The 10,288-nt window shown below is 46.2% G+C and overlaps 2 long non-coding RNA genes across 3 annotated transcripts; one reads left to right on the top strand and one right to left on the bottom strand.

The window, feature by feature from the left end:
• Positions 1 to 1,719: 1,719 nt before the first annotated feature.
• On the bottom strand, positions 1,720 to 5,030 carry LOC147652779 (uncharacterized). The gene is made up of 2 exons (XR_015288055.1): positions 3,946 to 5,030; positions 1,720 to 2,784 (listed from the first exon to the last, which is right to left on the bottom strand). It is a non-coding gene; the product is annotated as an uncharacterized LOC147652779 (long non-coding RNA).
• Positions 4,458 to 8,313, top strand: LOC111929681 (uncharacterized). Of its 2 annotated transcripts, none has more exons than XR_002864796.2 (3): positions 4,458 to 4,532; positions 7,266 to 7,389; positions 7,581 to 8,313. It is a non-coding gene; the product is annotated as an uncharacterized LOC111929681 (long non-coding RNA). The 2 variants fall into 2 exon arrangements; XR_015288053.1 differs by lacking the exon at positions 4,458 to 4,532 and adding an exon at positions 5,573 to 6,077.
• The last annotated feature ends 1,975 nt before the right edge of the window (positions 8,314 to 10,288 follow it).

The following is a 10,288-nucleotide window of genomic DNA, read 5'->3' as shown; positions in this document are numbered from 1 at the left end:
AACCTCCAGGTGAGAGACACATTTAAATTCCAGCTCTGCATCCATCACAAGTTCCATCCTGGATTTCAGAAATCATCTATCACAATCAAAACTGAACCCTGAGAGCATCAGCAAAAAGTGTCCTAAGCAGCTTCTTTTCTGAGGTGTTTTTCCTATTTTCTGCACCAGCTATTGCCTTGAGTTGGGGCATTTCCTTTTAAAAAAAAATAAAGCAAAAGCAGGACAGGAAAATTACTTTCTGCTGAAATGAATGCTTCTCTCCAGGTGCAAAGACAGAGAGAAGGTGACAAAGAGGAGGTGGTGGCTAAAGATTGAATGTTGGAGCTTAATAATAACTGGTTTCTGCTTTCTATCTGTAACAAGATGCCACCTGCTGCTCCTTTTTTTGTTGTTTGTAAAATACCAGTTAAGAGGAAGGTTGTAAAAGTAGGTGACCAAGCAGCTTTGCTAAAGTAAGAAAGATTTATGCAAAGCTGAAGTTATTTATATTATAATAATAATAATAATAATAATAATAATAATAATAATAATAATAATAATATAATAGAATAAGCTGAGTTGGAAGGGACCCATAAAGATCATTGTAGCCCAGCTCCTGGAAAACATATATTTATATATTATATTATATTATATTATATTATATTATATTATATTATATTATATTATATTATATTATATTATATTATATATTATTTATTATATTTATTATATTATATTAATAATTTAATTATATTATATTATACTATATTATATTATTATACTATATTATATCACACAATATTATACTATATTATACTATATTAATTATTTTAATATATATTATTTTTAATATATATATTATTTTGAATACTTTTATTATATTAGCCATGCAACTCCCTTCCAGACAATACCCTAAAATCCCTGCCCTGTCCATGTGAACACACTCCTTTCCATGAGTAATTTAGAGCACAGTTAATTGAATACTCTCATGTTGCCACGGCTCCCTCCTGAGGGATGGAAAAGGCTCTCAGTCTAAATCAAAATTAGTCTTTAATATCAGCAAGAACAAACAAAGGAGCCCTCAGAGTTGGATGCATTTGATGAAAGGGGTTGATGTGTCACTCCTGAATTGGGCTAAGTGTGCTCCAACCCCATTGACTCCGAGCAGGAGGCTTTGCTGGAGGAGATAATTATATGAAGAGGAAATGCTGCTCTTCAGACAAATTAAGGATGTCCTTCTCTCTCATCTCTCTGTGCTGATCTGGGAGTCCTGCAGCTCTCCAGGGATGCAAAGCAGTTTCAGGTTCAGCCCTAACAAAGGGCTTGCACTCTCCATGGCTCCTGCTGCTGGTCAGTGACAGAATTCACCAGAAAATGGCATTTTTTAATTTTTTTTCTTTCTTTTCCACACATTTTTTTACTCAAGTGACTTGATCCAAAATCCTTTTGGGTGTCCTTAGGTCCGAAGTCTCTCCTGTGGCTGGCACAGGGCTGCGTTTCTTGCAGCAATAAACTGAACTTGTTAGGGATGAGTGAGCGGGGCTGCCTGAAAATGTAAACAGCCTCAGAAAGTAAATAAATTGGGAAGTGGTTCAAGCCACAAATGGCAGTCGGAGCCTTCTCCTGCAAATAGCAGAGATTTTTATCTCGCTGTCTGAAAGTGACATTCAAAGAATTGCTCTCTTGAGACTGGAAAAGTAGTTCTTCATTACAGGAAACAGGCCTGGATATGATTAAAAAGTGAAAGTGTTCTCCTTGGGGTTTTATTTTTCAGTTTTATTGAAGGGAAATTGAAAATCTGGCGATCTCTGGGCTGTCAATGAAGCAGAGATTTCTCCAATGGCTCCATTTATAAACTGATAAATGGAATATGGAGCAGACATTTACAGAGGTGCTGCCTTGCATTGGGCTCTATAATCTCAGTCCTTTGTACTGTGTCAAAATAGGCCAAAAATACATTTATTGAAATGTCAGACGTCAATGTTCTGGCTATGTCCATGTGGAAATAACTTTTCTATCTCTCCAGCAGGAATCTTGTAGTTCTCTGTGAGATTGTTTTGCAGTTCACTGTGTGTTCTTGGAAAGCCCTTTGGAAGAAGTGCTCTCGGAAAACTTTCAGCCTCAAAATCCCAGGAACATTTTGAACCTACAGAAAGAGCCCTTTTTATTTCTCACAGATCCTGCAACTGACTTCTGTGTTTTTCCTCACCAGCTGAAGAGCTTAGTCCAGGCAAGGAAATAAAAATCAAATTCCGGAAAAACATTTTTAAAATGTCTTCTTAATGATCTTTTTCCAGCTTCATCCCTCTTCCCCTCCTGCTTGAGCTCTGCAAACTTTTAGTTTCAAGCTGTTCTAACACTCAAAGGATGGGTTACTGTGGGTAAGTTTTCCTTGGTAAATAATTTCCATGGAGATTTAGATTTCTTTAAGCTGTAAATTTCTGCTTCTTGAAATACAAAGATAATTTTCTGGGGTTTCTTTTGGTTGTATCCAGCCCCAAAACTCCTTTCTGCCAGCATGCATTGGATGATTGTCAGTCAGCATCGGGCAAACTGGCTCAGGACAGGATGGGGAGGAGCCCTCAGAGGGAGGAGGAAGGGGAAACTGAGGCAGGAGAGGCTGGGTGTGCTGGAATCCCTTGGATTCATGAATTCTGGAAATCAGCTGCTGCTTCTTCAGAGGCAAGTGCTGTCACCATGATTTGGAGTACATGGATTGTCCAAACCTTGTACAGATGGGAGGCTTGGGATGTGCAGGAGTGGTATCCTTAGGAAATCTGCTCATCCTCAATGCTTTTCTTCTCTCTGTGCAAACAAGAATGACCTGAACAAGCATCATCCAGCTTGAAACACCAGATCACAAGGCAGGGGAAAGGCACAAAGAAGGGCAAGGCCAGGATTTGCTTTGGGAGTTACCATTTGTCAGCACTTGGTTGTTACAGGAGCCCGATCTCATGGACTTGAGCCAAAGCAGTTTTTGCTGGGGACTTTCTGCAGCCACAGGGATTAATCCTTAAAGCTGCTCCTGACACAGGATGGGGCCTGTGACTCCTGTGACTCAGGTGAGGCTCGAGGCTTAGCCCGCCTTGCTTTGCCAAACAGAAACTGAATTTTTCCTTAAAACTGGGACTTGAGGGGGAAATGGTGAACCACAGTAGGTAACAGCTGACAAAACAGTAATAAAGCAAACCACCTCCTGAAACAGAGCTACACCAGAAGCTGCCTCAGCTGGGGCAGCTCTCTGAAGCCTCTGTGGAGCAGGCAAAGCTTGAACTGGCACTTGTAAATCCCTTCTGCACATCACAGCCACACTGCCTTGGGACACGGCTCCCCTTCTCCAGCAGTGAGAGCAGAACGACCCCCTGGCCATGAAACTACAGCCACAGTCATATCCCCATGTATCCTGGACATTTCCCACATTTCTGCTTCTGTTTCCCAGCAAGAATTTCACCCTTTTGCCTGCAGACAGTGAAGGTGGGGTTGGCATTGGTTTGGCTGTGAACACGTGGATGCAGGGCTGGGGTCTCATCTCCCAGGTCACGAGGGACAGGACAAGAGGAAACGGCCCCAAATCGTGTCAGGGGAGGTTTGGATTGGATACAGGCAAAAAGTTCTTCACTGGAAAGATTGTCAACCCCAGGGAAGTGTTGGAGTCCCCATCCCTGGAGGGATTTCAGAGCCACGTGGATGTGGCACTTGGGTTTGTGGTGGCTTTGGCAGTGCTGGGGGAATTGGTTGGACTGCATGATCTTAGAGGGCTTTTCCAACCTAAATGATTCCACAATTCTCCACATTGTTGCTCTCAATGCATGGTATTCACTCAAAAATCTCAAGATACAGACTCTATACAAAGGAATTGTCTTTTCAAGGGAAATGGTTTATCCAGAGCAGCCACTTTTTGCTCCATGTGACAACCTGGCCACCTTTGGAAGTCAATTTTAGAATCAAATTCGGAAGTAAATTTACTGCAAGGCTTTTCTCCTTCTGAAAGCTTCCAGCTGCTTTTCCATTCCTCTGGCTCCTACAGCTGTGCCCCACAGTGCTCTTTATGTGGTTCAACAAGTACCATGAGGCTGCTTCCTGAAGATCTGGAGTATCTGCATCTGGATTCTGCTGGGAGCCTGCTCCACCACTGCCTGGGTGATCCCACTCGTCTGTGTTGGGTGAATAATCTGCAGCAGCAGCAGCAGCTCGGGCTTGCTGATAAGAGCTTTACATAGAAATGAGGCAAGAGAAGGTTGGGATGCACAGGTCTATTCTCTCCACTTGGTTTTTAATAGGAAACACGGGGGGAAGCAGGGAGGCAAGGCTGTGCTGATGGATGAAGCAGTGTCACAGGGCAGAGGGCACAAAACTCTCCATATTTTTATGTGCTTTACACAGCTGGGGCAAAGCAAGCCTGGTGGAACAGATTCTTCCTTGATAGGAAGAAATAGGGTGGGGTAACGCAGGTGGGATAAAACCTGGGGAGGGATAGGAGGAGAGTGCCAGGGATGGGAAATCAGAGGTGTGAAGCTAGTGAAGCATCCCCAGTGTCTCTTGCATGCATGGAGGTGGGCACTCTGGGGGGCTGGGAGGGGGATTTCACAGAAAATTTGGGACTGCAAAGCATGACAACAACGTGATGCCTCTTGCAGAGGGATCAGGAGGGTCTGCTGTGAAAGGGCAGCTCCTCATTCAGCTGAGGAGTTCGTGTGGCCAGAAGGAGATACCTGAACAGGTTGAGAGGTGATGAAAAAAACAAACTCCTGGTGCAGAATGGGCTACCAGAGCCTACAGAGAGACAGAAACAGGGTGGAAGAGCAGCCCTGTCTGCAGCAGGTGTGTGCCCTCCTCTGAGAAGATTGCGTCCCTCAGCAAAAACACATCTGTGTTTCTGCCAGGGTGATAAACTGAGCCAGCTCCCAGCAAGGTTCAGCTAGCAGAGGAAAAGCTGGGGGCAGGGAGAGGAAGACCCTGGTGTTTTGGCTGGGAGAGCAGCTCAGGCACCATGAGTGACCTCTTCCAGCTCCCAGCTGAACGCTGGCAGCCCTGGCCCTGTGTGTTGCTCCATGGAGCAGCTTCCAACTCAGTTATAAAATAACCCAGATTGACCCCTGCTCCTGTGTCCACCTCCTCCAGGAACACAATCACACAATCACCTGCCCTTCAGCCTCTGGCTTTCCAGCCCCCTGTGATTAATTTTATTTCCTCCAGGCTGGTGTGGCAGTGGAGGCTCTCCCAGAGGAGAAGGAAAGCAGAGGGAGTTCTGCAGAAGCTGCTCCCAACTTCTGTGTCCACCACACCCCTGGCATGCACGGAGCCAGGGAAGGATCTCCTCCTCATCCAGGGGTGCTCAGCAGAGAGCTGAGCCCCCACTGGGGTGGTGTAAGCAGGCAGACAAATGTTCATGTTTGAGAGCAGGGAGTTAATCACATCTGCCAGATCCATCTTGGTAAACAAGCTTAAGCTTTACCTGGAATGATAAATGCTCATTTTTCCATTTGGAAACGCTGCTGTTTTCTTTCATTTACACTTTCTGTGTCCTTTGAACACTTTTGGGGTTATTGTTGGTTTCTGGCCAGGCACCGAGAGGGGAACAATGAAAATTTTGTGCAAAAGCTTTTTCTTCTGAAGGCTGGAGGTGTGAGCTGCATCCCTCTGAGCCACCTATGTCCACTCTGACATCAGGGAGATGGATGCTCAGGGATCCCTCAGAGCCCTCCCCGTGGCCACAGCTTTTCCTCATCAGCTTCATCCTGAAACTGAGCCCTGGTCCGAGTACTTCTGCCACAAAACACTGTGGGGAGAGATGCACTGGCTGTGAGGGAGAAAGAAGCTCCAATCCATGAATCTTTAGGAAAAGTTTCACTGCAGCAGAAGGTGTGGCAAGTTAGGAACCCGCTCAGGGCTGAGAAGGCCACCTCAGGGGATGGGAAGAAACCCCACGCTGCTCTCTCACACCAGGCTCTGCTCTCCCAGCACATTTAACCCCAGATCTCCAGCTGGGATGAGAGGCTGGGTTTCATGTTAACAGGCTTTAATTGTGTGGGGAATCTGCTGCTTCCCCAGGTGTTGGGTTACTGCCTGTCCTCTAAAAGCAGGGATGTTTCCTCAAGGTCAGGGGCTTCCTGTGCATTTATTTGGTCACCAAACACCTTCCTTCTCCTGGCAGAGAAGGTGATGGTGCTTTCTGTGCTCTGAGGAAAACCATCAGCAGAAAACCTGAGCTGATGTTGTTCACGTGTTTGGGGGCAGTTATTTGCCTTGTTTTTCTGTCTGAGGTATTTTTTCTTAAATCATTTTTCTTGGGCTCTTTGAAATGTGCCAAGAGGATGATTAATTGCAGAAAGCATCCAGTCTCCGGGCGTGATTTGCGTGTTAATCAGTGAAATCAGCACCACTGAATCCTGTTACACCTGGACATCAAAGCAGGCCATTAGGGAAGGGATGGAAGAAGGGATGGAAGATGATAGCCAGGGGCCTGGGAGCTGGGGGTGGCAGCAGGCAGGGACAGGGAACCCCGAGGGGGATTTTACACCTGACTCATGGCAATCTGCATCTGGCTGGCAAAATCTGACACTGAAGGGAGGTGACTGCAGGGAAAAAGCTGCCCTAAAAGCATTCCATTATTTCTCTCAGACAGAAGCTGTCTGATGGGAAGTGCTTTGGGACACTGAGCCAGATTTTGGTGCCCTCACAGGTTCTGTGGAAGGTTTGTGTCAGAAGAGCCACGCTTTCAAAAGCAGCCCTTGGTGACCATGAGTCCCTTGAACCCCAAAGGATCACAGGATGGTTTGGGTTGGAAGGGACATTAAAGATCATCTCATTCCAAACCCTGCCATGGGCAGGGACACCTTCCACTATCCCAGGCTGCTCCAAGCCCCATCCAACCTGGCCTGGAACATTCCAGGGATCCAGGGGCAGCCACAGCTGCTCTGGGCACCCAGTGCCAGGGCCTCATCACCTTCTGAGTCAGGAATTCCTTCCCAATATCCCATCCATCCCTGTCCTCTGGCACTGGGAGCCATTCCCTGGCTCCTGTCCCTCCATCCCTTGTCCCATGTCCTTCTCCAGCTCTCCTGGAGCCCCTGCAGGCCCTGCAAGGGGCTCTGAGCTCTCCCTGGAGCCTTCTCCTCTCCAGGTGAGCATTCCCAGCTCTCCCAGCCTGGCTCCAGAGCAGAGGGGCTCCAGTGACTTTTCTCCATACAGCAAACAGGAAGGGTGGCACGGGCAGGTGTTATTTCCCTGAAGCTGGACACATCTGGGCTCAGATTGATTTTCTGCAAAGGTTTTTCTTCTCACAGATCCCTGCTCCACATCTCAGTGTCCCTCCCCAGTTCCTGGTGTGAGCACAAAGCCAGGTCTCATTGTGCTGAACTAGAACGTCAGGTACACAATTCAAGTACTCAAAAGCTGGGAAATGAAGAGGTAAGGACTCACTCATTTTAATTATTTCCACAGCATAACCACTTACATGACTTTTCTTGCTGAGAAGGAAAAGCCTTTTCCTTCTCTGCAGCTACCTAATTCCAACTCAGACATATATTTCTCTGGTTTTTTGTTGGGTTTTTAAAAATCTTTTTAGTGTTTTGTAATTTTTTTTCCCCTTTTTTACACAGATGAAGACTGGACTCCTTTAATTTAAACACCTGGATCAGAAAACTCTTCACTGTGCTGCAACCAAAGAGGGAAAAAATTAGGGATAACTTCATATTATGTGCAGATTTATATCTGTGTTCCCACAGATAGGAGGGAAGAAGGTAGGAGAAGATTCCAGGGATGATTCCCAGGGTGGAGCTGGGAAAATAAGTCAGAACAGTGACCCTTGGCTGCTGAGGCAAAAGCTGGCAGTGACTCCAGCCCCATGTACCCTAATTTTTGTCCCATCTGGCTGTCCAAGACTCCAGCACCAGCAGGACCAGGACTTTTACTCCCCACCACACTCTTTCTCTAGGAGATGGATAATTTTGTTCATGCCTGAAGACACCCCTAGATATAAATGAGGCTTGGGTGGTTTTCTTCTCCCAGGAACAAGTGACAGGACAAGAGGAAATCACCTCAAGTTGCACCAGGGGAGTTTTATTAGGAGGATATTAGGGCAAATTAAAATACAAGTTGAAAGCAAATGTTGCTACAGAGAGAAGACCTTCTCTTTTTTTTTTTCTTTATTCTCCTTCTTTCCTTCTCTAGCTTTAGCATGGTATTTTCTGCCACATTTTTGTGATTACTTTTAGTAATATCTTGCCAGATCATTGTTAGGAATCATCTTTACAAAAATAGCAGCAATAACTTGTTGTGGCTGAATAGTGGGATTCCAATAAATGAAAACCAGAGAAAAATCCCAAACCAAAACCCTGCTCTTAATCTTGGTTCCCTTTCTGTTTATTTGTTTTTTAAGAGTGGAAGATTCTTAGGCAAAAGCAGAATTTTTAAAACACTTTTTTTGCAAGGACCTACAGACATATTTTGCAGAAAATTGTCTTATTTTATCAATCCCCATCCCAGGGCAGCAGCAATGGCCTCACAGTCCCTGTGTAGTGCAGCATAGCCAAATGAAGCTTCAGAAGCTTTTTCCTAAGAAGAACACTGAAAAAAAAAAAAAAAATCAGCTCCAGCAACTCTGAAAGGCATCTTTGTGTGGCAAAAAGCTGTATTTTTAGGTCAACTTGGCTAAACTGAAGGAGGTGGTTTGTGTGTTAAGTAGGAGTAATGCCTGGCTTTTAAGCTCAGCCTGAATTTGTGGAAGTCCTAAGCCATGCTGGTTGTTTTGGGTGCTTTTTTGGAGCTGGGAATCGAGTGGCCACCAGTGAGAGACAACTGCTTGGTCCTCAGGGTTGAATTAGAAATGTGCACCTGCAAGGGGTGACTGCAAAACTTTTCCTTTTTGTCCCTCTTTTCTCATTGGTTATTAACATTTTAATAGAGTGAAATGAAGGATTTTTGGATGTTAAATCCTGGCTGTGAGGATCAGCAGCTAAGCACTGACCAGGGTGGTTATCAGCAGCAATGCCAGCTGGGTGTCAGGAGGAGCAGGGAAATTTGGGGCTGGATCAGGAGCACAGCAGGGTTTGCTCTGCCCCATCCCCCAGAGGGAGCATCAGCGCTGATGGGAATGAACAAAACATGGAGTAAAAAATGGGAGAAGCTCTGGGCAGATGGAGGATCCCCCAGATTTTCTAATTCCCACAGGTATCTCCTGTATTGGTAAAGGCTCATGTCACAGAATCCCAGAATGGGTTGGAAGGGACCTTAAGGATCACCTTTAATTCCAACCCCCTGCCACAGGCAGGAGCTGGAATTCAACCATCAATCCAACCACCTTCCACTAAACCAGGCTGCTCCAAGCCCCATCCAGCCTGGCCAGAAAGGGAATTTAAGGGGAGAGAAAAGGGAAAAAACTAGGTGAACTGAGGCAAGGTAGAAGGGGAAGAAAGCAAGGCTGGGTTTTGCCAGCAGGAAGAATGATTTCTCACAGGTTCCTCTTCTCTGGAATGACGAAACGAGGTGCTCAAAGGCTGAGACAAAGAGAATTACAGCTAGCACCAGTCAGATATTGGGCCAAAGGAGTTGTAGCTGTGCCAGGGGAGGTTTAGGTTGGATTTCAGGAAAGGTTCTTCCCCCAGAGGGTGCTGGCACTGCCCAGGCTCCCCAGGGGATGGGGACAGCCCTGAGGCTGCCAGAGCTCCAGGAGGGTTTGGATGATGCTCTCAGGCACAGGGTGGGATTGTTGGGGTGTCTGTGCAGGGCCAGGAGCTGGATTTGATGATGATTTGATGATGATTTGATGATGATTTGATGATGATTTGATGATGTTTGTGAGTCCCTTCCAGCCCAGGATGTTCTAAGATTCTGTGGGATAAGTGCTGCTCTCCTGGCAGTGCAGCCAGCTCCCCGTTCACTCCTGGTTTTATTTTCCTGTCCCTCTCAGCCAGAGCCCGGGCAGGGCTGAGCTTTCCTGCAGGAATTCTCTGGCTGAGCTGTTCCCACAACGTGTCAGTAGGTGGCAAAAAGCTACAGCCCTTGTGCAAAGCAAGAAATAAATATTTTTTGCTATCTCTTTGAAGAGCAGGAGGGATCTGAGGGCAGCCTGGGGCATCAGTGGAGATGGATTGTGTTCCCACTGGGACAGGGATCCCTGCACCAGCACTGCTGCCAGGGAGAGGCATCTCAGAATCCAGGAGCAGGTAAAGAGGCTCAAACAGGAGCTGCCTCCTTCCTCTTCACTCATCAGAGGACCCTTGAGCCATTGCTTGACCTCGCTCAGGAATTATTTGAAGAAAGCTGGAGGCTGTGAGGGCGTGGGAAAGCAGCAGGTTTGGGGCTGTGC

Source organism: Cyanistes caeruleus, chromosome 6, assembly GCF_971803275.1.
Source record: "Cyanistes caeruleus chromosome 6, bCyaCae1.hap1.1, whole genome shotgun sequence".
In the NCBI taxonomy this organism is placed as follows: Eukaryota; Metazoa; Chordata; class Aves; order Passeriformes; family Paridae; genus Cyanistes; species Cyanistes caeruleus.
Note: the sequence above shows the minus strand (reverse complement) of the source record. Positions and strands in the feature narration are given on the sequence as shown.